Source organism: Crinia signifera, chromosome 1 (genome assembly GCF_055691185.1).
Source record: "Crinia signifera chromosome 1, ASM5569118v1, whole genome shotgun sequence".
NCBI classification, from domain to species: domain Eukaryota; kingdom Metazoa; phylum Chordata; class Amphibia; order Anura; family Myobatrachidae; genus Crinia; species Crinia signifera.
In genome coordinates, this window is record NC_139217.1 from 163298567 (window position 1) to 163324472 (window position 25906).

Below are 25906 nucleotides of genomic sequence, written 5' to 3' on the forward strand. Positions count from 1 at the left end.
ACACTTGCCCCGACAAACCCGGCCTATGTATAAAGGAGTGTTTTAAATTATACCACACATCTATGGAATATTAGGTTCATAATTTCACCGTGCTTCGGGGGTCTTGCTAATGCCACATAGCACCCACCATTCATTCCACCAGAATCTGAGCCGCAAAATCCAAAAATCACTCCTTCCCTTCTGAGTCCTGCCATGCACCCAACTGGTATTTTTTGGTCACATGTGAGGCATTGCCGTACTCGGGAGATATTGGGGCACAGATTTTGGGGTGCTTTTTCTCCTTCATACCTTCTGAAAATGAAAAATTTTGAGCCAGAACTGCATTTTTGTGTAAAAAATGTAATTTTTCTTTTTCACTGCCCACTTGTATCAAAATTGGTGAAACCCCTGGGGGTTTTAAATGTACACTATACCCCTAGATGAATTCCCTGAGGGGTGTAGTTTTCAAAATGGGGTGACTTGTGGGGGGGTTCCACTGTATTGGTGCTTGGGGGGTCTTGCTAATGCGACATAGCACCCACCAAAATTCCACCAGAATTTGTGCTGCAAACTCCAAATATCACTCCTTCCCTTCTGAGTCCTGCCACTTTTTGGTCACACATGAGGCATTGCCGTACTCGGGAGAAATTGGGGCACAGATTTTGGGGTGCTTTGTCTCCTTCATTCCTTGTGAAAATGAAATATTTTGAGCCAGAACTGCATTTTTGTGTAAAAAAATGTAATTTTTCATTTTCACTGCCCACTTGTATCAAAATTGGTGAAACCCCTGGGGGTTTGAAATGTACACTATACCCCTAGATGAATTCCCTGAGGGGTGTAGTTTGCAAAATGGGGTGACTTGTGGGGGGGTTCCACTGTATTGGTGCAACATAGCACCCACCATTCATTCCACCAGAATCTGTGCTGCAAAATCCAAAAATCACTCCTTCCCTTCTGAGTCCTGCCATGCACCCAACTGGTATTTTTTGGTCACATGTGAGGCATTGCCGTACTCGGGAGAAATTGGGGCACAGATTTTGGGGTGCTTTTTCTCCTTCATACCTTCTGAAAATGAAAAATTTTGAGCCAGAACTGCATTTTTGTGTAAAAAATGTAATTTTTCTTTTTCACTGCCCACTTGTATCAAAATTGGTGAAACCCCTGGGGGTTTTAAATGTACACTATACCCCTAGATGAATTCCCTGAGGGGTGTAGTTTGCAAAATGGGGTCACTTGTGGGGGGGTTCTACTGTATTGGTGCTTGGGGGGTCTTGCTAATGCGACATAGCACCCACCAAAATTCCACCAGAATCTGAGCTGCAAAATCCAAAAATCACTCCTTCCCTTTTGAGTCCTGCCATGCACCCAACTGGTATTTTTTGGTCACATGTGAGGCATTGCCGTACTCGGGAGAAATTGGGGCACAGATTTTGGGGTGCTTTTTCTCCTTCATACCTTCTGAAAATGAAAAATTTTGAGCCAGAACTGCATTTTTGTGTAAAAAATGTAATTTTTCTTTTTCACTGCCCACTTGTATCAAAATTGGTGAAACCCCTGGGGGTTTTAAATGTACACTATACCCCTAGATGAATTCCCTGAGGGGTGTAGTTTGCAAAATGGGGTCACTTGTGGGGGGGTTCTACTGTATTGGTGCTTGGGGGGTCTTGCTAATGCGACATAGCACCCACCAAAATTCCACCAGAATCTGAGCTGCAAAATCCAAAAATCACTCCTTCCCTTTTGAGTCCTGCCATGCACCCAACTGGTATTTTTTGGTCACATGTGAGGCATTGCCGTACTCGGGAGAAATTGGGGCACAGATTTTGGGGTGCTTTTTCTCCTTCATATCTTCTGAAAATGAAAAATTTTGAGCCAGAACTGCATTTTTGTGTAAAAAATGTAATTTTTCATGTTCACTGCCCACTTGTATCAAAATTGGTGAAACCCCTGGGGGTTTGAAATGTACACTATACCCCTAGATGAATTCCCTGAGGGGTGTAGTTTGCAAAATGGGGTGACTTGTGGGGGGGTTCCACTGTATTGGTGCTTGGGGGGTCTTGCTAATGCGACATAGCACCCACCAAAATTCCACCAGAATCTGAGCCACAAAATCCAAAAATCACTCCTTCCGTTCTGAGTCCTGCCATGCACCCAACTGGTATTTTTTGGTCACATGTGAGGCATTGCCGTACTCGGAAGAAATTGGGGCACATATTTTGGGGTGCTTTTTCTCCTTCATACCTTCTGAAAATGAAAAATTGTGAGCCAGAACTGCATTTTTGTGTAAAAAAATGTAATTTTTCATTTTCACTGCCCACTTGTATCAAAATTGGTGAAACCCCTGGGGGTTTGAAATGTACACTATACCCCTAGATGAATTCCCTGAGGGGTGTACTTTGCAAAATGGGGTGACTTGTGGGGGGGTTCCACTGTATTGGTGCAACATAGCACCCACCATTCATTCCACCAGAATGTGTGCTGCAAAATCCAAAAATCACTCCTTCCGTTCTGAGTCCTGCCATGCACCCAACTGGTATTTTTTGGTCACATGTGAGGCATTGCCGTACTCGGGAGATATTGGGGCACAGATTTTGGGGTGCTTTTTCTCCTTCATACCTTCTGAAAATGAAAAATTTTGAGCCAGAACTGCATTTTTGTGTAAAAAAATGTAATTTTTCATTTTCACTGCCCACTTGTATCAAAATTGGTGAAACCCCTGGGGGTTTGAAATGTACACTATACCCCTAGATGAATTCCCTGAGGGGTGTAGTTTTCAAAATGGGGTGACTTGTGGGGGGGTTCCACTGTATTGGTGCTTGGGGGGTCTTGCTAATGCGACATAGCACCCACCAAAATTCCACCAGAATCTGAGCTGCAAAATCCAAAAATCACTCCTTCCCTTCTGAGTCCTGCCATGCACCCAACTGGTATTTTTTGGTCACATGTGAGGCATTGCCGTACTCGGGAGAAATTGGGGCACAGATTTTGGGGTGCTTTTTCTCCTTCATACCTTCTGAAAATGAAAAATTTTGAGCCAGAACTGCATTTTTGTGTAAAAAATGTAATTTTTCTTTTTCACTGCCCACTTGTATCAAAATTGGTGAAACCCCTGGGGGTTTTAAATGTACACTATACCCCTAGATGAATTCCCTGAGGGGTGTAGTTTTCAAAATGGGGTGACTTGTGGGGGGGTTCCACTGTATTGGTGCTTGGGGGGTCTTGCTAATGCGACATAGCACCCACCAAAATTCCACCAGAATCTGAGCCGCAAAATCCAAAAATCACTCCTTCCGTTCTGAGTCCTGCCATGCACCCAACTGGTATTTTTTGGTCACATGTGAGGCATTGCCGTACTCGGAAGAAATTGGGGCACATATTTTGGGGTGCTTTTTCTCCTTCATACCTTCTGAAAATGAAAAATTGTGAGCCAGAACTGCATTTTTGTGTAAAAAAATGTAATTTTTCATTTTCACTGCCCACTTGTATCAAAATTGGTGAAACCCCTGGGGGTTTGAAATGTACACTATACCCCTAGATGAATTCCCTGAGGGGTGTACTTTGCAAAATGGGGTGACTTGTGGGGGGGTTCCACTGTATTGGTGCAACATAGCACCCACCATTCATTCCACCAGAATCTGTGCTGCAAAATCCAAAAATCACTCCTTCCCTTCTGAGTCCTGCCATGCACCCAACTGGTATTTTTTGGTCACATGTGAGGCATTGCCGTACTCGGGAGAAATTGGGGCACAGATTTTGGGGTGCTTTTTCTCCTTCATACCTTCTGAAAATGACAAATTTGGAGCCAGAACTGCATTTTTGTGTAAAAAAAATAATTTTTCATTTTCACTGCCCAGTTGTACCACAATTGGTGAAACCCCTGCGGGTTTGAAATGTACACTATACCCCTAGCTGAATTCCCTGAGGGGTGTAGTTTGCAAAATGGGGTCACTTGTGGGGGGGTTCCTAACTTTTAGCATGTTATGGTGCCTAGAAACCTACATGGTGCCTAAAAAATAATCTCATAAAAAGGAGGCTCCAAAATCAAGTAGGTGCTCCTTCTATTATGAAGCCTGTGGTTTGGTCACCGTGCACACTAGGGCCACATATAGGATATTTATGAAAACAAAAGAATTGGGGGAATCAATTTTTAGTCACATTTCTCTAGTAAAATGTACTGTGTTCCTTAGAAAAATGTATTAAAATTGCAAATCTGCAAAAAAAAAGAAATTTTGAAATTTCACCTACACTTTGTTTTAATTCCTGTGAAACACCTAAAGGGTTAACAAACTTCCAAAATGCTGTTTTGAATACTGTGAGGGGTGCAGTTTTTGAAATGGCATCATTTATGGGGGTGTCTCACATACAAGTCCCTCAAAGTCACATCAGAACTGAACTGGTCCCTAAAAAAATCAGTGTTTGAAATTTTCTTGAAAATTTGAGAATTTGCTATTCATATTGTAAGCCTCCTAGTGTCCCAAAAAATTAAAAGGAAGTTGAAATAATGATGTCAACATAAAGTAGACATATGGTCTATGTTAGTTATTCACTATTTTGAGTGGTAAGATTATTTGTCTCACAAGCAGAAAATTTAACATTTTGCAAATCGCTAAATTTTCCATTTTTTCACGATATTTTGGTATTTTTCACAAAAAAACACAGACTGTATCGACGAAAATTTACCACTAACTTGAAGTACAATGTGTCACGAAAAAACAATCTCAAAATCACTGGGATAAGTAAAAGCAAAAAAAAGTTATCCCCACTTAAGTGAGACATGTCAGAATTGAAAAAAAGGGCTCTGTCAGGAAGGCAAAAACAGGCTCTGTCAGGAAGGGGTTAAGTAAAGCCAATGTTCAGTCCCCTGCTTAATATACGATGACAGTCCGTAAAAGTGACCTAAGAGTTATGGTAGAAGTTCAATTAAAACACCAGCAATAATAAATAAGTGTGACCAGTTCACTAACAGCTTGAGGACAGATGAGGACAGAACAAATGCAATTTTAGAAATTCAGAAGCTGTCAGGCGTGGGCATATTTTATAGCGTTACTCAGAAGGTCCACCCTTATCACTAACATAAAATCCAAATGCTCATGAGAAATAGCCGCAGAATCCGTAGAATTACATTAAACACATTCACTTCTTAAGCAAATTAGGTTTCAATATTCAGCCACTGGGAACAAATTTCTATGTAATTTACATTTGATTAAATTTTAGATTAACAATGCAAATTTTATATTTTATAACTATAAACAAAATATTAACAGTTAACACCATCAAAGCACAGACCTAGGCTATCACCATTGAGGGGCATAGGAATATATACTACTGGGGCAGATTTATTAAGCCTGGTGAAGCGATAAAGTGGCCGGTGATAATGCACCAGCCAGGCAGCTCCCAACTGTCATGTTACAGGTTGTGTTAAAAAATGTCAGACAACTGGCTGCTGCATTATCACCAGCTAGTTTAATCACTCGTCTAGGCTTAATACATTTCTCCTATTTCGTTCAAATTGTGGTCTGCTCAGATGCTACAGTTTTGGCATCGGGGGGGGGGGGGGAGGTGGCAAAATTCCTTATACATAGTAAAGTCGCCTCTCCCTGCTGCTGGGTGACTGTAGCTATGATTAACCTCAGTGGCTTTGGAAGATGATGGCAGTTGTGAAGGAAAGAGAGAGCAGACAACAGACAGTTTATTCTTTGAACAGAAGTACTCTGTGATAGGAAAGTGCTTTTGAATACCATGCACAACATTTTATTACATTTAAAACTCAATATGTGAGTAAAAAAAAAAAAAAAAAAAAAAAAAAGACATTCTGTATGTACCTTACAGTAAAGATAATCGCTGTATAAAAACACTTTAATTATGCCTGCCCATATGAATAGAAAACATTAAAATTATATATTAGCCAATACTGGTTATTTGCAGATAATTTGCTTCTCATTGAGAAATATGCAAATATACGGGAAGAACATCCACTAAAAATGTGTAAGAACAAACTTTTGGGAAATTAAAAGGAGAAAAAAAAGGAAGGAAGTCAAAATCTTCGTCACACATAAAGCCTACCAGGTATGTAATTAATAAACCAGTCTCTGCTTGTAGATAAAAACATAATCTACCTATGAACAGTACATGGCCAAATCCAATGCGTTATAAATCACTGCATGTCTGCTGTGTGTGTACAAAACATGGCATAAAGAATTAAATACAGCTTTAATCCACAGCGCTGAATTACTGTGGTTAGATAAGTAGTTTACATTAGATCCACAGGACTGTTACCCACTGGTCTTTAACCTATTATCTGCGGAGGTTTCCTTAACCCTGTGCTGAGGCCATTTTCCAAAGATTCCACTAATTGCATTCAATATCACTGATTTTTTTGTTTATGCAGTACCCACTCTTTTAGGTCATTTGAACATGTCAAAAGTCGTCCTGGTCTCAATTTAAGCACTAATTGGGCGAGATGCACGGAACAAAAAATGCTGTTAAAATCCCCGTATCTGGGTTTTTAACCACATTTTCATATGCAGCAAAGCCCCACCGTCGGGGCTTCGCTGAGGGGGGGTTACTCCAGCACTAGATGTAACGTAACCCCAAAGCAAAGAAAGGACAGCTCTTAAAACAAGAGCTGTCCTTTGAGTTAATAATCGCATATGCGATTATTAACAATGCGAATGCTGTCTATGTGAGGCGGAGGATGTTAAAGAATCCCGCCCAGTATGCGTAAGAAGAAAACGGGGCTCAAGGCTGCACACCCTGACTAATGAGAGGTGCTAGCTAACGGAGATTTATAGTTAGATGCAAAATGGGGGGGGGGGGGGGGTGTTTTCAAGTGCACAATGCAGTCGTTACTACTAACATATAATATATCTATTTTTATTTTTAATAAGCATGCTCCCCACCCAAACAAAAAGGGCTTTCGATCCACTACATCTGTTGAAAATGTTATTTTGTGTGTATGTTTCCATTACGGTCTAGTGATCACCGATCAATAACTACTATGTGTGCAGCATATTGTTTTGAGAGAGGATACTCCAGTCTTCCAGGAAAGGCTGTCCCCATGTGAATGCAAGTCAGTTTAGGCAGATCTCTGGATCTTTGTAGCACCGAGTGATACGGTTTTGTGAACACCAAACAATACCTAATACCGGGCCACAAATTGAAAGAAGAAGTGACCACACTTGTTCGAATATGGATACCCACTGCTAGCCAATCATATCATGACAGATATGGAAAACCACTAGTCATTGGCCAAACAACTATTGATACCAGATTACCTAAACCTTTCCTAGTTCTATGGCGAGGCTCAAAAAAAAAAAAAAAAAAGTTTTAATCATTTCAAGTGAGATCCCACCAATTAACGTCTAACACCCTTATTTTTGTAGTGACTAATGCGATCCTACAGTATTTCTGAAATTAATAGACTCAGGGTCTGATTCAGGTTTGATGGCAAAAGCAGAATCTTTCTCAAATGGGTACTGCAGGTGGGGCAAATGTGCATAGGGAGCTAGATTTGGGTGGGGTGTGTTCAAACTGAAATCGAAATTGAAGTGTAAGAATAAAGCAGCCAGTATTTACCCTGCACAGAAACAAAATAACTCACCTAAATCTTACTGCACAATTTACATCTGCCTCACCTGCAGTGCAGCATGGTTTGGCCCATTTGAGAAAGATTTTGGATTTGCGATAAACTCTGTATCAGGCCTGCAACTAATTTCTGAATTCAACATGGTCTTCCTTCTACTGCCGAATCAATGTGGCAAATAAAATTAGTCACACAGAATAATAAGGAAACTGAAAATGATAAAATATTCAAATGATGTATTTTGCAACAGGCACATTTGTTGTCCCAGGTCTACTATTACAAAAGCAGGAGTCAGAAACTTGCTCAATTTCATGGCAAAGACCAAACTCATGTAGGGTCACGTGTGACTAGATCAATTAAACATAAAGCGTAAATGCACAGGGTGTACCAAGGAACTCATTTTTTTTTATGCTGCAGTAAGCAGTTTAAACACCTTCGCCAACAAACTCCTGTCTAGACAGAACAAGAATCATTGTGACAGCATTCAGCAACCATTTTCATTTGTCAGCTAGACTCTGGCTGACAGGAGAACACAATGGCACTTGGGTGTCAAAGTAATCTGAAAAATGTGGTTTGACAAAAAGCAATGCATTAAAAAAAAAAAGCCTTCACTAAAGAGTGGTACTAATTTATTCTGAAGTACTGTGGTGTCCAGAGACAGCCAAATCAGACAAATATAGAAGGGATTGGGACGCTAGTTCATATAATCATGCATTGATGGTTTGCAATAATTCATTGTCTGTCCATAAAGCTGAATATAGACTGCATTAATATCTACTGTGAGAGTGTGTGTGGGATGCCACCAAGCCAGCCTTCAACAGCTACATAGTACAGTGGGCACAAATCTCGATCGGTTGCCTCAACAAAAGCTATTTTTATTTGTATTAACAAGCCTATGACTTTGCGTGGTTTCTGGCCCTTCGTGATTTATAAAGGAACCCTTCTCATTAATGTAATAGCGGATATTTGTAATGGTGGCTAATGGCTAATATTTTCAACTAATGAAAGATATGCCCCTTAGGGCTATATTTACATCTCAGTGGGTTAGAGCTGAAAAATTAAAGTGCCACTTCCATTCAGCGTATAGAACACAGGGGCTTTACACTGAATGTGAGGGCCATTTTAAAAATGTTCAGCTCCAAACCCACCAAGAAAGGATGGATTATAACAGCCAAGGCATTCTAAATATGGTCTTATGAAATGTCTAGATTGGAAGAAAACATTTAAGAGAACAAAATAGGATCTCATGGCTGGAGGCCTGGAGCTGGAGCTCCATCCACTCCATTGTTAATCTGCCCTAATCACCTAATTAAGCCATGGCCACATCAGTAATTACTTAGCAGGCAGGGGTGTGAGGATGCACCTAGCACCATCATATTCATTGCCCCACCCAGTCACATGCTCATCTTCTAGTTATCCTAGATAATAGGCATGAATAATATACATATAATTAATTTTGATCTGCCAAGAAAAGGTCTACCTCTGCTTACACATGTTTCAGTAAGTGTATTTCCTGCCCGTTACTTAACACAAGGAAAGGTGTTTTTTTTTTAATTAAAATAGACATCTGAAGACCAAAAAGGTTTGAAAATGCTTCCATATATGAAACAGAGATAGATTTTTATTAGGGATGTGCAGAGACGGATTTACCCTGATCTCAAAACAGGATCTTATTGGCTATCTGACTGCCACATGTTTTGGAGCCAGTGGCGTAACTATAGAGGTGCCATTGCTATGGGGCCCTCCCGCTTGGGGGGGCCCCAACACACTGCAGGAATTCCCCTGCACCCAGATTTTTTTTTTAAATAATGCCCTGCACTGAGTAGAGGCTGCGTTAGACCCGGTGCTGCCAACCACAGAAACCCGCAGCGCAAGACCATGACCAGACACAGGTGAGAGGGTACAAGAGACCCAGCGCTGCCTCCCCCATAACACAGACCTGCTGCACTAGAAAAGGAATCCTTTCACCATGGAACAGGAGTAGGAGACCCAGCATCGGGAAGTAGGAACAGGCAAGGCAGCAGTAGACCCAGCGCTGACTGCCCTACTGACAGAATCCTACAGCGCTGGCGAGCGGGAGCTGGGGACTCGGCGCAGTGGAACAGGAGACCCGGCCCGGGAAGAGTGTGTTGGAGACTGCATTGACAGAGAGACCTCCTGCAGTGCTGGTGAGTGCAAGGAGGAGCAGGAGCAGTGCTGGGGTACAGAAGCTTTAAAGGCCTGTTAACTTACAACTCTTTCAAATCCATGCTCCCCCCCTCTTTCCTGACCTCCCCCCCCCCCCCAGCCTAGTGCCTCCTATTTAACCAAACATACCCCATCCCAGTGCCCCATCTAACCAACCATCCCCAGCCCAGTGGCACACACCAACATGTCTGGTTCTGCCTTCTACTCGGTCATACCCCTCCCCATTTACTATTGTGATCCCCCCACCTTCATTTTGGCGGAGTGCTGGGACCCTTTCAAAATTTTTGCTATGGGGTCCAGAGAGGTCTAGTTACGCCTCTGTTTGGAGCCAAAACATGTGACAACTGATAGCAAATAAGATACTATTTTGAGATCCGGGTAAATACGGATCTGCACATTCCTAATTTTTATGAACATAAACATTACATTAAACATCTCCCTTCTACGTGATCTAGATATTTTTCAAATTATCAAATGCAAACCGAACCCACAAAGGGTCAGATGCACCAAGCTTCAAAAACAGATTAAGTGGAGAGTGATAAACAACCAGCAAATTGGCCCCTAACTGTCACAGTACAGGCCATGATTTAAAAATGACAGTTGGGAGCTGGCCAGCTGGTAGTTTATCACAACACACTGTTTGGGATCCCCTGTTCTAACCAATCAAAAATGTGGGAAATTCCAAATTCCCATATTATTGTACCAAATAATTTCCTAAACTGATATGTGGAACATACATGAAATGTTGTATACTGCATCTAATTCTACAACAGAACTGGACAGGCACAAAAATGTCAAAAAGTTATCAAGAATAATTGATTTGCACCAGGTAATAGTTACTCCTTATGAGGATTATCTTCATGAGGATTATCACTGCAAGCACTACCAGCCTCACTGATGTCTAGTTGCCCCTCCTATCTGTTCATCACTACACTGTGACACCTGTTAAAATAGCATGTGAAGACTTGTGGTATTTTACAAACAAACACAGCAGTCAGTAAAAATAGCATCTTTGACATCTGACTGCAGTTACTTAAAATGTTACACCTAGAGAGTGTTTTGTTTGTGAAGGAGTATTTATATGTCTGACACTTGTGCGACATACACGTCATTGTCTATGGTGCGTAAGGGAAAATGTGGTTGTTCTCTGAAGTTATAAAAGGATTTTGTTGTTTGTTCTGAAAAAAACGACAAGAACTTGGCCTACAATATAAATTTAACAGATAATGTGGTACTTATGTAGTACCCGGGCACCCACTAAGCACTTTGCTTAGTGGGGTGATCTCAGTAAAATGATCCCATCGCATCGCAGTACCCGTTTTAGGGGGGTATTCAATGTCAGGGTCATGGCAGTCGAGCTTGCTCGACCGCCGTGACCCAGTCCCGTTCTCGGTCAGCTCGACCGAGAACACGCAGGCGGGATTCAATGTCCCGCCTGCCTGGGAGCGAAAAGGGGGCGTGCAGCCGGCAGCTTGTCATTTCCCGGCTGTTCTCGGCAGAACGAGCACAACAGCTAGTGATGTCGGGCTCGTTCTGCCGAGATACCCTGCTCAATGCTGTCGGGGAAGACAGCACTGAATAGGGCCCGGCGGGCATCTCCCCGATGGGAGGTGCTCGCCGGAGATTGAATAGCCCCCTAAGTGTTGTAAGATGCATGCGATGCGATCTTACTAAGTAATTTATTCACTGCTCTTTTCCCGCCTGTTATACTTTGCGTGCGATGCGATGCGATGTTACTAACTAATTTATTCACTGCTCTTTTCCCGCGTAATTATCGCATCACATTGCATTGTACCTAGTGTTCCCGCTAGGCTGTTTTAGTGGGGCGCTGCGCCCTGCCCGATTTTTAAAGATTTTTAAAGTGCCCCACTAAAACAGCCTGCATTGTCCCCTCTGTTGTGACCGGGGAAGCCCGGCGTCGCTGTAATTAGCAATGCCCGGCACTTCCCCTGCAGTGTACAACCGTCCGGGTGGCCCCCTGTGCGTGACGTCGCCGGCCGGTCCCACCCCTTTGCGTGACGCCGCCGGTTGGGCCCGCCCCTTTACGTAACGCCGCCGGCCCCGCCCCTTTACGTGACGCAGCCACGCCCAAAACAGTGACATCAGCGGGCCCGGTCCGACCCTGCCCGCCCTAGTTCCTAGAAGGAACACTAGTACCTTATGTAAAATTGCATGCGATTTTTTAGGATGCGATGAGGCATTAAATGTACTATGCAGCCGGCATCCAGGGTACCAAAGGTCTGCTCTAACAGTTACCTTTTTACGGCATGACTTGATGTGGCAAACACTTTTCTTGTAAAAAAAAAGCAAAGCCTCCTCCTCTGCTGTCGGCAGGGTGAACAACGACATCTGCTCACCTGCCATGCCTGTGCTGTGAACACCGGTCACTGTAACAGCTCTGAGTAGCATCCATCACTAACACCAAATCCCCTCTAAGCAACTTCGGTACTTATGTAATATCTGGGCGCCTGATTTTTACATCGCATCGCATGCAATATAGTGGCATACAATTCATGTGATGCGATTTTTCATTGTAAAGACCCGATTTTTAATTGTATAGTCACCCATGGGTGATTTCATACCCCCCACTATCCAACTACGCATGGAGTTGATTTGATATAGTGTGGCGAGTGCAGCGAGCCACCGAGCCGGAAGTGTGGCGAGCCCCGCAAGAGGACGCAGAATACATGTAAAGTAATCCGCGGGGCTCGCTACGCTTCGGGCTCGGTGGCTCGCTGCGCTCGCCACACTATATAAAGTCAACTCCATGCGTAGTTGGATAGTGGGGGTATGAAATCACCCATGGTTGACTATACAATTAAATATCGGGTCTACCGCAACTTCTGACTGACTACGCTATTTACGTAGTTTAAGCTTATTCACAAAGCATAGCTACGGTAACTGACAAACGTCTATCAGTACTGTATGCACTATAACGGGACATGCGATGCGATTTTCTTCCGCAAGCATACATATGTAAATTGGGCGCACGGCTACTACATAAGTACCGATAATGTATCTTGGGGTGCCATGGTCTGGTTGTTGAGGACCAAATTAAACAATTTATGGTCAATAGATTGTCATTGACAAAATCAGTCCTGGCAGCAGCCACGCATAACATATGTGGACAAGCAGAAGCACAGCCATGTCCATCGCCACATAACCGAACAAAACAAATATTGACATGTAAGCACAATTTACTTCATTTAATATTATTTTCTGAATTTCTCAATAACAATCCTTGGTACTTATGTAGTATCTGGGCTGCCGATTTTTTGATTGTATGCCTTAAGTTAAGGCATACAATCAGATGCGATGCGATGCGATATCGCATCGCATCGCATGCGACCATTGGATGCGATGACCCGATTTTTCCATAGGAATCAATGTTAAAATGGACTGAGTCCATTTTAACATGGAATTCAATGGGAAAAAGGGGTCCTTTTCATACCCCTACTATCCAAGTGGGCATGGAGTTGGATATAAACCTGTGGCGAGCGTAGCGAGCCACCGAGCCCGAAGCGTGGCGAGCGGCCGGTATTCTGTGTCCGCTCGCCACGCTTCGGGCTCGGTGGCTCGCTACGCTCGCCACAGGTTTATATCCAACTCCATGCCCACTTGGATAGTAGGGGTATGAAAAGGACCCCTTTTTCCCATTGAATTCCATGTTAAAATGGACTCAGTCCATTTTAACATTGATTCCTATGGAAAAATCGGGTCATCGCATCGCATCGATGGTCGCATGCGATGCGATGCGATGTGCCCGATTCGACCCGATTTAGAAATCGGCAGCCCAGATACTACATAAGTACCCAATCCTTTGACCTAGGGGTGCCATGAGAAAATGATGATACTTTAAGGTGCTCTGATAAAAAAAAAAAAATTGTTGGACCGTTGAGAGAAAGAGAGACTCAACTGTCTTTTCAACTTGAATGTGAGTAGGTATTTCTAGCAAGATGGCAGGGCAGTGCTTGCAGAAGCCACCCTGCATTTGATGCTTACTGTATCTAGAACTGGATGGACCAAGTGGTGCTTATCTGCCATCAAAAGTCTATAATTCTACCTACTCTCCTGCCAAATTTTGTGGAGTTCTCTTGGATTCTGCCTACTTCTTGACCCAATCCCCAACATCTTGGCCCTGGTCAGATTCATCCCATGCAATCATTTAAATTCCAGCATTGTGTGGCAGGTGTGGGGCCACAATGGCACAATTTGCATCCCTGCATTTGCCACTGGGATCTTTCTAAAAGGTAATCCCAATAGACATGAATGCATTACACTACACAAAACTTGCAGCACCTCACAGTGCTTAAAATATAAAAATATTGTGGTGCCATGTAAGGGCAAAACAAATATAACATTTCTAGGCTCGCTGTGTTCTCTCATACACTATGTTGCTTGTCTTGGCGGCGGTCAGTCATCCATGTGACATGTACACATTTATTATTATCACTAGCTGACGAAAGTGTCATTTTCTGGGGAGGGCTGTCAAATACAAACCTACAGCATATATACTTAATAGCACCCTGTGCCTATGGGAGACCGCCAGTTGCTTCTTCCACTCTCAGACACTTTCCTTATTAATTAGGCACATGCTGGCAGATGGGTCATAAAACATTGAAGTCCCTATTCTACACTACAGAATGGGTTGTCAGCTGCTGCCGGCATAGCTGAACAGCTTTTGATAATATTCGCCATCAGAGCACAGCAAGGAGCTGGCGATGCCCAACACAGAAGCATTTGCTGGGTTTGGCACTTTAAGATGTCCTTGGATGTTGTACACCACTTCCAAGCAGAACATTGCTTTCTTGCTTCAATTATAACTTGAAAGGAAGCCAAAATCTACATTATTAATAGGGACTGTCAAAAGAATATCAGTAGAACTATATGTATTTGCTTTATGGAAGAGAAAATTTGTTGAGGCTAGTTATAAGTTATAACATGTTATTTGAACACTTGCAAATTCATAACAAAGAACATTAAACGACCACAAATTTGAAGGGAATTTAGTTAACCCCAATAATTGAATAGGCACAACAAAAAGTTACACACACACTATAAGTTTGTGGACCTATGTGGTTTCAGTACCTAATTTGTAATAACAGGCTAATTATCTAGGTTTGTTGTTTTTTTAGAGCGGAGGTCCTGAAAAAAAATCCCTGGTAAATGACACATTTGGGGCTAACTGGATAGAAACAGGGGTCAATTAGTCTGCAGCTAACAATGCCCCCCCAATATGGCATATTATGTCAACATTAGTCATCAAGATAATGTCAACATGGCCGCAATTTTAGCATTACTGCCTCACAGCGCTGAGGTCATGGGTTTGATTCCCCCCCTTGGCCCTAACTGTGTGGAGTTTGTATATTCTCCCCGTACTTGGGTTTACTCCAGGTATTGAGGTTTCTTCCCACAATCCAAAAAATATACTGGTAGTTTAATTGGCTCCAAACAAAATTACCCTAGAATGAATGGGTGTCTGTGTATATGTAGTAGGAAATTGTAACCTCCACTGGGGCAGGGACTGATGTGAATGGTTAAATATTCTCTGTACAGCGTTGCGGAATATGTGTGCGCTATATAAGAAACGTAATGAATAAATAACTACCAGAAGGTCAAGCTTGTGCTCCATTAAATAATATGCAGTCATATTTTATTTTCTGCCTTAATATCTATAAAAGAACAATGACTATCCCTGAAAATGCTAGGTTATGTGACACGCACAGGGTTAGAGAGCAGGGATCCGTTTATCACTAGCCTATTTGCTGCTTGAGAGATGTACAATATTAAAGGATTTACTCTTGATTATGTTTTGCATTGGATTAGTTTCATGCCTCATGATGTATCCAAGAATAGCCTACAACACAACTGTTTATCCTGTGATGAATTAATACTCTGCTAGAGAAACTCCAGCAATGATAATAATAAGATTCCTCTGGGAACAGAACATGAGGGCAGAATTTGGAAAGCAACAGCAAGAATCATCTCCCATTAAAAACACACTGAATTCAAATCTCATGTATTATTAGTTACATAAATGTTTATTTGTAGGTATGTTGGTACCCTCAGATACATATACACACCCACATAAGTACACCATATCTTACTGCAGGATGTACTTGAATCTACTCTGTAATTGTCCCGAAAAATGTATATTTTAGTGAATAACAAAACTCACTTGCAGTCTAGGGGCTTTGATGCACGCAGGACCGTGCATCATATTGAATCTAAAACACGCGTTTTGCCTACCCTATGCATCAAAATGGGCATAATGTGTATGGGCAGCTTAAGGCTGCTGGAAAGGATGGCAGGGGGGAGGGTAAGTATACTTACATAACCCTTGTTGGGATTCCTTCCTTCAGGATGCTGGCGTCAGTATTCTGACCGCCGGTCATCTGTATGTATCTAGGTGGTGGTTAAGCACTTACTGTAAGTGTCTGGCTGACCATAAAGCTTGAACTAAATGCAAGAAGACTATGGTGTCCATCATATAAGACCGCAACACAAAAATGCCACAAGACCAAATGCTAGAGGGTAAAGGCTCATTGGAACCAATGAGTTCCATTCCCAATCTTGTGTTTATGCTTTAGATCAGTGGCTCCCAAATTCTGTCCTCATCTTTTTAAAAAGTAAGGTGCACAGGTGCAGCCATTACTCACTGACAATTTTTAAAAGACCAATAGGTGGAGCTAATTTTTCCACTTGTGATTCTCTGAGGAGACCTGAAAATCTGTTGGGTGGTCTTTGATGACTGAGTGTGGGAACCAGTCTTCAGGTGCGTACACACAATGCAATTGTTTAAAACAATATGCATGATAACAATATAGTTAGTTAATGATATTATCATGCATATTATCCAGTGTGTACACGCTATATGTTACCGACACACACTCTTCGTTGTCTGAACATGCTGTCAAATCTGGCTAGATCATTAAGGACTGCATGCTCCGCAGGGGGTTCGGGTGACCCCCTGCGTTCGTCTGGGAGCACCGTCGATATCATTAACGCAAATCGTATAGTGGGTACCCAGCTTTAGATCGCACTTCCAGATGCGTACTTATACAGTCAGCCTACATACGTAGCGATGCCCGGCCATTTTCTAAGCGATCTCGATAAAAAATGCCCCTACATGTGCAGTCTCTACCAGCTATATAGTGTTCATACTAGCACCCACCATGTTTTAAAACCCATGCAGTTCCTGTTCCCTGCCTGGGGTGTCGCAGTCTGCTGTAGTGCTTCTAGCACAGCGTGGGCTGTACATCAGCACTGATATGCAAACCAGACCTGTGCTAGAAACACCACAGCAGACAGCGACACCCCAGGCAGGGAACAGGAACTGCATGGGTTTTAAAAGATGGCGGGTGCTAGAATGAACACTACTATAGCGGTACGCAGCCTTGCACGTCACGATCGGTCTGGGGAGTCATATCAAGGATGCTGGATAAATCTATGATCACCGGGTCTCAGGCCCAGTGTTCTCACTGGAGAACACTGGCCCTGACAGATTGCTCAGCGCCACATCGCTGCGCAGCATTGTGTGCTGAGAGATCTAGCATCGTTCAGAATGCTCATCGCTATGGCCCTTATTCTGGTTGGTGCGGCCGGAGCCGCATATGCGGCTCCGACCGTGCAGGCGAATCCCCGCCTTCCATACGGATCGCCACGGCCGTCCGTACGCGGATATGTGGTGATCCGCATGAAATTGGACGGGGATACGCCTCCTCCATGGTGGGAGCAGCCCCTGCATTCGATGGTCGCCGAACATCGAATGCAGGGCCGCACGCTCCACCAGGTCCCGCAACACAAGACCACACGGACACTTGTCCGTGTGAAATCTTGTATGGGGGCGGGCAGCTGACATCCGGCGATGTCAGATGCCCGCCCCGTACCCACGCGTCACGGCCTCATTACCATGCATACGCCCCGCGTTTGCATGGGAACGCCCATGAAACGCGGGGTGTATGCATAGGGTAATGAGGATAAGTAGCCCCTCACGCCCCTCTACGCCCCCCGTGCGGCGTATAGAGAATCCTTGCGGCGAAATCGCCTGCACATGCGCAGAGTGACCTCTGCACATGCGCAGAAGATAAACATCGGCGGCCCGTATGCAAGCGGGAATATCCGCACCAACCAGAATAAGGGCCCATGTGTGTAGGCCCCTTAACACTTTTCCAACTTAAAAGGTATTTTTCCCTTTGTTTAAAGCCCATTGATTGCTGTGCTTTTAAATCTCACAGCTCCTAGTCTGAGCTTAAAATGCTCTGTATGCTCCAATATAATGGGACCCTAAGTGAAAGAACATTGGACACATATACAGAATGTTGCTCACAGCATTTTGAAAATGATTTGAGCAATTACAGCTCTCATATGACTTCTATATCTCACTCACAGGAATTATTCATTTAAATTTGGTGTGATTAGATACTGGGTTTTAAAACTGTAATGAAAAGCACTTCTCAGACACAACCCAAAGGCACACTAAAACAATGCACCATGAAAACAATTACTTACCAATTCAGCAAAAAACCCAAAGGATACAAAGCATGCCTAAAAGAAACATTTCACAGATTTCAAAGGGAATGCTAGACAAGCATTACTCAAATTGACTTTTATCACAACTCAATATACTCCTTTTATTTAAAGATTATTATGGACATATTTATCAAAGTTTGGAGAGAGATAAACTTGGGAGATGTAAAGTACCAACAAATCAGGTCATATTTACTTAATATTTACGTAATTACAGAGCCTGCCAAAGTGGATTAGAGAGTACATTATCGCCCACAATTTTATATCTTTCCAAGCTTTGATAAATCCCCCATACACACTATTTTTTTTTTATTTATTTTTTTTATTTAACATCATTGACAAAATCTAAACTGTAGTTATAATCAATTGAATATTTAAAGTATAGGGACAAATTTTATTTTTATTTAGTATCTACAAATTTACAAAATGCACTATTAGGATCTAAAATGTATACTAATACTCTGTCTAAATAAATAAATAAATAAATACTAAAAATAATAGAACCAATACCTATTATAGGGCATTCCTGAAATATTTCCCCTAAACGTCCTGCTTCTAATTTCTGCTCATCCTTAGGGGATACAAGCTCTAATGGAGATTTACTGAGGAAAAAAAACCTCCTGTTTCTTGTAAGATGCCAGCTGGAACAGAGTGCTTACAGGAGATGCAATTACAAAGACCATTCTCATATCTAGAAGTATCCATAGCTTCAAAAGATCTGAACCTCTTCTGTAAAGGCAAATCTTTCTGGAGTCATTCATTACCAGACATTACAGTCTCATAAATCCAAGATCAAACAACATTTTACATTTCTTCATGTGTAGAAATACAAACATACAACATTTAATCACATTAGAAAAATGTCCCATATTTGGCAGCAAAATCCTGGATGCCCAACAAAGTTATTATGGGAATAAAATTCTTTGAGAGCTTTCATGAGTCATTTAAGCCAACCCAATGCAATCATAACTGGGTAGACACCTAAAGATGTATCTGTCCAATCTGTCTGGTGGGAACAAAAATCTGGCAATGTATGGGAGCTTATGAGAATTAACCATTTGCTCCCAAATGCCAGAAAACAAACCCTTATTTATTTACAGTTTCTTATATAGCGCAGCAGATTCGGTTGCGCTTTATAATTGTAGACAGAGATAAAACAAACTGGGTAACAGACAGACAGACTTGGAGGTAGGAGGGCCCTGCTGCAAGCTTACAATCTATAGGGATATAGGAGGGAAACGGATTCAGTATTGAATCCCGGCGGTCGGGATCCCGGCATTCAGAATCCCGACGCCGGAATCCCGACAGCCGAAATGCCGACAAGGGGGGGACGTGGCTCGCCCCCCCTTGCGGGCTCGCTGCGCTCGCCACGCAGCGGGCCCGGTGCCTCGCTACGCTCGGCACACTAATTTATTCTCCCTCCAGGGGTGTCGTGGGCACCCCAGGAGGGAGAATGTGTCGGCATTTCGGCGGTCGGGATTCTGAACGCCGGGATTTTAACTGCATCCCGAGGGAAACACAAGGACAGGCACCAATAATAGCATAGCTTGTAGGTCTAGAAGGTAACCAAAGTAATTCAGATAAATTGGTTTAAGTCGTTTGATATATCAAACTACACCGCATCATATCTTGGGCATTTTCCAGACTTTGGGAGCAAATGATCGATTATCATTATATCCCATACACTGCCAGATATTTGTTTCCACCAGACAGATACATTGTTATGTGTACCCATATTTAGCCTTTCAGTATTACTATAACATTAAATGAAGGCTGTTTCACACATTCATACCCCAAAATCCATTAAGAAGTATATCCAAATTGTGTAATTTATGTAGAGTTACACTGCAGTTAGTTACAGAAACATTACATTGACTAGAAATATATATATATATATATATATATATATATATATATATATATATATATATATATATATATATATATATATATATATATATATATCACACACACAAATAATAAATAAGCTTTGGGAATTCCAGTGTATATGCACTCTGGTTCCCCAGTGACCACTTCCCACAACTGGGCTGCTGATACACTGCCTAAATATAGAACAGAACAAATAAACCCCATCTGACAGTGTCCTACTATTAGGGACTGAAGGCCAGTAGGACAGCATTCAGTACATACAGTACAAGCTGCTGATCTGGGTGACACAGTAACATTTCCACAACATCATCACCCTGAGCATTAGTAGCGCCCAATGTTAGACACTGGCTGATTATTTCTCAGCCACGCGTGAACACCCACTGAATCACCCACTGCATAGTCCTGCATTCCTTGTACAGTTGAGTTCATCATCTTAATGATCGTAAAATGGTTTTATAGTGTTGCCTACAAGCAGTGATTCCACAGCAGGATTTAGCTCCGTATTAACCAGCTCAGGGAATCTCCAATAGAGGGAAATGTAATAGTAATATGTAATGTGTGTAATACCATGTAAATGCTTCTGCGAGGTAAATCATTCCTCACCAGTCACCATGGAAATGCATTGTATGTAATGAGAGCCCACACTAATGCTGCAGACCCCACACCACGAACACTTGAGCTGCAGTGCCACCAGTGCACAGAGACAAGACACAAGCTTTATGCCATGTTAGTGACACATGTAATTACCTGAGACTTGAGCCTGATTCCCAATCAATCGCTAATGAACAGCTCTGGGTATATTCTCCAGGGTTAGCAGTCTATCGGGGCTGTGATTTGGAAACTCGCATGCGGTTTGTATAGTAAAGGAAACACCCGGGAACTCTTTCAGCAGCCCATCCAGTTATGTCCGTGCTATAAGGATCAGCAGCCACCACTGCATGCCCACTCCGCTGCTGCTGCTAGTACGCCAGTCAGTGTGTGGCGCCCAATACACAACTCGCACACACAAACAAGCAGCCTGGCTCTGTGTCTGCCGTCATGTGCACTTGTTTCTCGGTTTCAAATCACATTCAAAGTTCTCTCCTCCCGTGTCTCCTCCCACAGCCATCTTTCCTGTTCTCCACATTCCCTCCCATCCTTCCCACTGTGCAGCATCTCCTCCCACTGCATTCAGTTCTATTTTTCCTCTCTTCCACCTCCACCATCAGCACCTCCCACTCTTATCACACGCATTGTAGTCACGGCTCCGAGTACACACAGCCATCAGTGACCTCCCATCCCTTCCATTTCCATTATTCTGAATCATGTCTTCTTTGGAACCCTCAGTCAGACACATACACACAGACAGCTGCAGGGCCAGCCTGCTCCCACCTCCTTTCCAGCTGTAGCCTCAGGGCCACTGGGGAGACTGGTGAATGAAAAAATACTAATGGGGACAGCAGAGGAAAAAAATAGGTCAGAGTAAAACAGGCATCTGACTCGTGTTTGTATGGGGGATTTCATTTATTTTATATGTAGATAATTGAACCACTAAATTGGAGGCTACCAATATATTTATTTCTCTCCGAGATTTAATAAATCTCACTATGGGGCCTATATACTATTTCTATTTACTATTTCATATTTGCGGCTAAGGTATTAGCCGTAAATATTATATATCCCGCGTACGTAGGCCAGACTGCAGCAGGAATCTCCTATCCGTGCCGCAATCCCTCCTGCTCTGCTCGCGGTCAAATCCCCCATAGGTTTCTATGGGGGATGCAATGTTGCCTGATGTATCAACATCGGTCAGCATCGCATCGGGTCCTGGGGCGACCACCATTCTGAGATGGCGGTAACCCCTTTTAGCCTATGGGCTATAGACCGCACTGCCAGGGGGGGCAGTGCAGTAAGCACGGGTCAGCCGGAGGTCAGCGCTAACCTCACATTCACAGGTGCACGGCTGAGCAATTGGCAGGGACAAGCTCCTTTCGGAGCCCCTGTATCTGGCCCAGTGTTACATCCAGATGGTAGGATCGCTTATTGCAATGCTATCTTGGGCGGTAGATCCCACCCAGATTGCATTGCAAATGGAACATGCCCTTACTCTGGGCACCGTGGCTACACCGCTGCAGTAGACACACCGGGGGCCATGCAGTTAGGTGTGAAGGGTGCAATGTGCCTTGCCTCAGGGTTTTTATGTAGAAGACGACACCCAAACTTCCACTTTTCCTGGGCTGAATCGGTACAAAATTGTCTATGGGGCAGCGAGCAGTTTTGAGCACATTCATACAGCCGTAAAGTCCATCTGCTGCTGCGATGACTTGCACCCACAAGTTCATCACATATCATTGGACAGACCCAATAGGGAGGTATCCAACTACCCACAATATTTTCTTGTGGCTAATGGATTGGCCTGGGGCTATCAATTAGCGAGCAGATGCTTGTCAGGGATTTTGTTTAACCTGCCTCACATAAAAACAGCCCTGTTTTCATGCAATAATGGGTCTGTGACTGCAAACATACACATTGTACTGATACTGTGTGTTTTCTCCAGTAAATGTATTTTTTTCAAACGTCCTAATAGTGTTAACTCTTCTACCTGGGCCCTGGAAAAATGTAGTATCTTTCGTGGAGAGTGTACAAGTGCTACTGTTCCTGTGTTACAGACGCAATAGAGACATGAATTTCGGTTATATGTCCCCATTTCATTTCAACAATTCTTTTTTGTCAACAAAAACAAAGCCCTGAAATCAGTGTTTGAGGTAAAACCTTTTAAGACCTCATAAGAGCCTCTGACAATGATGATCTATGCAAAGGGAGAGCTGCAGGCAAACACAAACACTGTTATGTGGAAATCCTGGCCTGGGGGAGTATAAGGTAAAACTGTCAACAGCCTGCATCTGTATCCTATCTGAAACACTTGTCTAATCAACAATCAATCCAGTTGTGCCACGAGGCACACTTACTGCTGATGTTTGAAAATGATAGGAATACAAATCTGGTTGTTTTATTCGTATAACAAGCAATAAGACGTTCCAGTAGTCATTGTCACATTTATTAAAACCGATATACAGTAGTCATTGTGTTTACTATGTATGTGTAATACTTTTATTGTGAATTATAAGGGCACGGTCGTGCCCTTATATTAAGGCTGAATCCAACGAACGGATTTTTCCCATAGGGAACTTTTCGGATGGGGGCATGGTGTTTGAGGGACTGCACCTCAAAAATGACTGGACGTACTGAGCTGAAATTTGGCACGTACGCGTAGAATCGTCAACCGGTGCTGCGTGCCAAATTTCAGGGCGAAATATTAAAAAATGACCAATTGGGAGCGATCTAAACTTCCAACTGTCAGTTTTTTTCTGACACTCCAGAAATGACAACTTGTCACCCATGTTAGTCTATGAGTGTTTTTTTGGGAAGGCATAACTCAGGGTAGAGGAACAATTGAGACTTGGGGTTTGTTTTATTAGGTAGATATTGTCCCAGTGGAGTGCCTTTTGGGGTTGAGGATTTTCAGATAGGTACAGTTTTTTTATAATTTAGTGAAACATGCCCCATTATAGAGATAGGAGCTCCAACTTGTTGCGCATGCGCAGTACATAGTTGCCAGCAGCAGGGGGAGTACACAGACAGGCAATCAATACGTTGTGCGCTCGAGACAGGAGCAGTAAAGTTTTCCCGCCCAATAGGACTTGATATAAGGGGCGCAGAGGAGGTCGTGCAGAGTGCAGACAGAGCAAGGTCTGCTGAGGAGAGAAGTGGGCGCAGGAGCGGCGCTGCGCTGCGTAAGTAAGTACCTCAGGCTCACACAGCGTGGGTTACCGGTGCCTGTGTGTGGGGGCAGTGGCGTCCCTACCCAGGTGCGGGGGGTGCGGGCCGCACCGGGTGTCACCAGTCTCTAGGGTGACACCCAGTGCTCTGAGTCTCGGGCCCCGGCTTAGTCAGTCACTCTCAGTGACAGACAGCCAGGGCAGCGAGCGGCGCATAGACTGGGAGGGGGGAGGGAGCCGGGACTACAAGTCCCAGCACTCTAGCAGCAGCACCTGACCCGGGCCGCACAGCGCAGTGCACACACACAGTGGGGGGAGAGGGGGGCGGGTCGGCATAGCATGATGCGCACTGCGCATCATGCTATGCCGACCCGCCCCGCTCTCCCCCTGTTGTGTGTGCGGTGCGGTGCTCCGGGCGAATTGCGAGGGGCGGCTGGCGGCGGTGTAGAGCGGGTGCCTCACTCCTACTGTGTGGGGATTGCCACCCCAGGGGACGGAGGGAGGCACCTTGTTTGGGCGCGCACAGCGCAGCAGGACCACTGACACTGAAGGGGGGAGAGGGCGGGCGCGAGCGGCGCATAGACCGGGAGGGGGGAGGGAGCCGGGACTACAAGTCCCAGCATTCTCAGCACCAGCACGTCTATCTAGCAGCAGCACCTGACCCGGGCCGCGTGTGTGTGTCCTCACTGTCCCCGTGTGTGTGTCCTCACTGTCCCTGTGTGTGTATCCATGTGTGTGCGTGCCCCTCACTGTCCCCATGTGTGTGCGTGCCCCTCACTGTCCCCATGTGTGTGCGTGCCCCTCACTGTCCCCATGTGTGTGCGTGCCCCTCACTGTCCCCATGTGTGTGCGTGCCCCTCACTGTCCCCATGTGTGTGCGTGCCCCTCACTGTCCCCATGTGTGTGCGTGCCCCTCACTGTCCCCATGTGTGTGCGTGCCCCTCACTGTCCCCATGTGTGTGCGTGCCCCTCACCGTCCCCATGTGTGTGCGTGCCCCTCACTGTCCCCATGTGTGTGCGTGCCCCTCACTGTCCCGTGTGCGTGCCCCTCACTGTCCCGTGTGCGTGCCCCTCACTGTCCCGTGTGCGTGCCCCTCACTGTCCCGTGTGCGTGCCCCTCACTGTCCCGTGTGCGTGCCCCTCACTGTCCCGTGTGCGTGCCCCTCACTGTCCCGTGTGCGTGCCCCTCACTGTCCCGTGTGCGTGCCCCTCACTGTCCCGTGTGCGTGCCCCTCACTGTCCCGTGTGCGTGCCCCTCACTGTCCGGTGTGTGTGTGCCCCTCACTGTCCGGTGTGTGTGTGCCCCTCACTGTCCGGTGTGTGTGTGCCCCCCCCCTCACTGTCCCGATGTGTGTGCGTGTCCCCCTCACTGTCCCGATGTGTGTGCGTGTCCCCCTCACTGTCCCGATGTGTGTGCGTGTCCCCCTCACTGTCCCTATGTGTGTGCGTGTCCCCCTCACTGTCCCGATGTGTGTGTGTGTCCGTCCCCTCACTGTCCCTGTGTGTGTGTGTGTGTGTGTCCCAGTGCACCCATGTGTACGTTGTCCCCCCCCCCAGTGCACCCGTGTGTACGTTGTCCCCCCCCCCAGTGCACCCGTGTGTACGTTGTCCCCCCCCCCCCCCCAGTGCACCCGTGTGTACGTTGTCCCCCCCCAGTGCACCCGTGTGTACGTTGTCCCCCCCCCAGTGCACCCGTGTGTACGTTGTCCCCCCCCCAGTGCACCCGTGTGTACGTTGTCCCCCCCCAGTGCACCCGTGTGTACGTTGTCCCCCCCCCAGTGCACCCGTGTGTACGTTGTCCCCCCCCCCCAGTGCACCCGTGTGTACGTTGTCCCCCCCCCCCAGTGCACCCGTGTGTACGTTGTCCCTCCCCCCAGTGCACCCGTGTGTACGTTGTCCCCCCCCCAGTGCCCCCGTGTGTACGTTGTGCCCCCGTGTGTACGCTTATGAGTAATGTGCAGGTACTCTCCGTGCGGGACAG

The 25906-nt window shown here is 44.8% G+C and overlaps 1 protein-coding gene across 3 annotated transcripts in view; it reads right to left on the reverse strand.

Annotated features, from left to right (window-relative positions):
* The window catches only part of RASGEF1B (RasGEF domain family member 1B), a 296825-nt gene that overhangs the window by 26999 nt on the left and 243920 nt on the right, over positions 1-25906 (reverse strand). The window contains exon 1 of one of the 3 annotated variants that reach the window (XM_083175728.1): positions 20915-21348. The exons of the other annotated variants lie outside the window; for them this stretch is intronic. The gene's annotated coding sequence lies outside the window, so the exon portion shown is untranslated. Of the gene's footprint in view, positions 1-20914; positions 21349-25906 lie in introns of those variants that run through there. 3 annotated transcript variants of the gene reach the window in all.